At 55.4% G+C, this 2,591-nt stretch overlaps 2 protein-coding genes across 7 annotated transcripts in view; one reads left to right on the top strand and one right to left on the bottom strand.

The window, feature by feature from the left end:
- Positions 1-2,591, bottom strand: part of LOC100748014 (ecdysone-induced protein 74EF) — a 152,379-nt gene that overhangs the window by 115,620 nt on the left and 34,168 nt on the right. The window contains exon 1 of one of the 5 annotated variants that reach the window (XM_033321651.1): positions 1,680-1,808. The exons of the other annotated variants lie outside the window; for them this stretch is intronic. The gene's annotated coding sequence lies outside the window, so the exon portion shown is untranslated. Of the gene's footprint in view, positions 1-1,679; positions 1,809-2,591 lie in introns of those variants that run through there. 5 annotated transcript variants of the gene reach the window in all.
- LOC100748135 (U7 snRNA-associated Sm-like protein LSm11) overlaps positions 1-2,591 on the top strand; it is a 16,691-nt gene that overhangs the window by 4,179 nt on the left and 9,921 nt on the right. The window lies entirely within an intron of this gene.

Here is a 2,591-nt window from a genome sequence, read left to right as displayed (position 1 = left end):
GTCGCAGAGGTCGTCGTGGACGATAACGAGGTTTGTTCGCGGATCGCTAGCAACGCACGAACGCCATCGAGTTTCGTCCGTTGGCCGGCAGAAACACGATGCAAAGCGAGTCCGGCAGTCGTTCGCCCCGAGTAACGGAATACACGTCGTGCTGCCGATGTTTTCCCTTCGATTCTCGCCGCGTGTTGCGCAATATTTATACGCGCGCGACATATGCATCCACCACTCGGTAACTCCACCACCGAGGCCGACCGACCAGCGCGGAGGGGACTTCTTTTCTTCTCCGTGGCAGTGGCTGTGCAACGGCTAGCAAGCAACACCGGCAATCCCGTCCAACGCACGATGCATCGCGGCGTTTTTGTTCGACAACGTTATCGGATACGGAAGCGTTCTCTGGCTAGTCGCGAATTCCTCGCACGAACGAACCGAGGAACCGAACGAACGCAGAGGCGATGTTCCTCGTTTTTCGAGCAACTTGATTCGATGGTAAACGAGCGACACCCGGTAGACTGGACGATCCAATTCCTCGGCCGTTCGTGTGCACGTACCGCCGCCTCGACCTATCCCAACGTAACAGATGACTATCGAGCACGTCGAAACGGTGGCGTTCCTCACCCTCTTTGAATTTCGAGTGGCCACCAGCCCGCTTTCTTCTCGGTCAGACCGTCGTCCTATCCGCTCGATCGAACCAGCTTTTTCAACGAATCGAACGAACGAACCGCGTAACCCGAGAGATCGAAGAATCGAATCGGCGAGAAAGAAATCGTGGATCACGATCGTACGTGGAAACGCGTGAAAACGTATACACGCCGCGAGGGTTAATCGCGTCTGTCGCTGACTCGCCGTTCGAAGAAGAAAGAACGAACGACAATAACGCGCGCAGCAACGACTCGTCGAAAGGAACGCGGCAAACTTCCTAGATGCATATCGCGATATCATCGAGAACAATTCCAAATTCAGCGATCTCTCGCCGATCTACTTTTTCTGTGATCCGCGCGCGGATCGTTCGCTGCTCCTGGGGTAAAAGTGATTTCTCCTTTCTTCTGGAATCTCACCGAGCCTCTATGGACTTTCCTGCCGGTCGTTCTCGCGGTCGATCGCTATTTCCCACGACGAGTCGGGGAAATACGACTTCTCGTGGCTGCGAGAGGAGAGAAGCGAGTAGAAACAGGAATCGTTCGTTCGAAAGCGGTAAACCACGAAAACAACGTCCCACGAAATTCTCGTCCGTTCGCCTTCCTCTCTAAGCGCGTATCTCCTTCGGCTCGTTACCTGTCCGCTACTTAGAAGAAAACAAAGCGGAACGGGAGAGTGGGAAGGAGAGAAAGGGGGAGCGAGGGGGACAGGCGAGAAGGGATCGAAAGGGCCTGGTCGCAAAAGTAACAGTACCTACGGATAGTTCGCGTAAAGCAAACTCTCGCGAAGCGAACAAGCCAGCCGGCGTTTTCTCGTGTGCGTTTCTCGCCTATGTGTACGCGTATTCTCCTACATGTATACACCGTCTTCTCCTCCCCTTCTGCCTGCCCACTCCCCTTCTTCTTCTCGTGTACACACACGAACGAAAAAAGCTGCGGGTGTGTAGGAGAGCGCGTGCGCGCACGTGTAACGTCGGTGGAGCGTAGGTACGTGTCGCGTGCGCGAGTATTCGCCTGTGTACGTGCATGTGTATACGTACGTACGTGGCGTGTATGCGTGTATAGAGAGGTCTGGTGGCTGCTCGGCTGCCTGCCTCGGCTCTCGGGTGCGCTGCCCGCCAGGACGTTGAACCCAGCGCGACTCAACCTGGGGATCATCCGCGGGTACAACCAGCCCTCCTCCCTCTCCTCCTAACCCCTCCACATGCCCCACCGATACTTCTCGCTGCTCTACCTCCTCCTCCTCCTCCTCCTCCTCCACCACCTTCGCTACCGCGTCTCTCTTCTCGGTCTCGTGCCTTCTTTTCCTCTCTCCGATCGTCTTTCTCTCGCTCTTCGTCGGCCGTTGCTTCTTCCTCTTTCCTCTTAGTAGCCTCGCCCGTTTCCCCGCGATATTTCGTTGCCCAGAACCCCGCAACGGGGTACCGCCAGTCGCCCCACCTGCCCCGCGTACGAACATTCTCCAGGGGCCGTCGTACCCACCTGCATAGGATCCTCTCCTCCTTGGGACCAAGTGCTCCTTCGCACGCACGGTAAACATTTTTGCAGGTGAACACGTGATATATGTTGCGCGGACGAGTCCGTCCGATCGGGCGTACGCGATAATTGCCGGGTCCGACGGTATGCTTTTTCATCGGACCCAACTCGGTCTTTTCCTTTTTACGATCGTTCTCGACCGATCGGTACCATTTCGGTCGTCTTCCGGTAAAATGGAAATTACGTATATACGATATAACGTACATAGGAATACACGTAGGAGAGCGATTTTACTCCGATTCTTTGCCGTAATCGCCGAGTAAGTAAATTTTCGACGAGACGCGAGTTGCAAGTTGGAAAGGAAGAGGTGGAAGATAATACAGCGGGGCCGTTTCGCGCGGTCCGTGCCATCGTTCTCGACTCGCAGTTGTAAAGCTAACGGTTTCCTCCGCGGTTCACGCACGTGAACGCTGTGGAAGC

The sequence above is a fragment of the Bombus impatiens genome, unplaced genomic scaffold (assembly GCF_000188095.3).
Source record: "Bombus impatiens unplaced genomic scaffold, BIMP_2.2 scf_0478, whole genome shotgun sequence".
In the NCBI taxonomy this organism is placed as follows: Eukaryota; Metazoa; Arthropoda; class Insecta; order Hymenoptera; family Apidae; genus Bombus; species Bombus impatiens.
The sequence above is the reverse complement of the archived record's forward strand: the minus strand, read 5'-3'. Positions and strand labels throughout refer to the sequence as shown.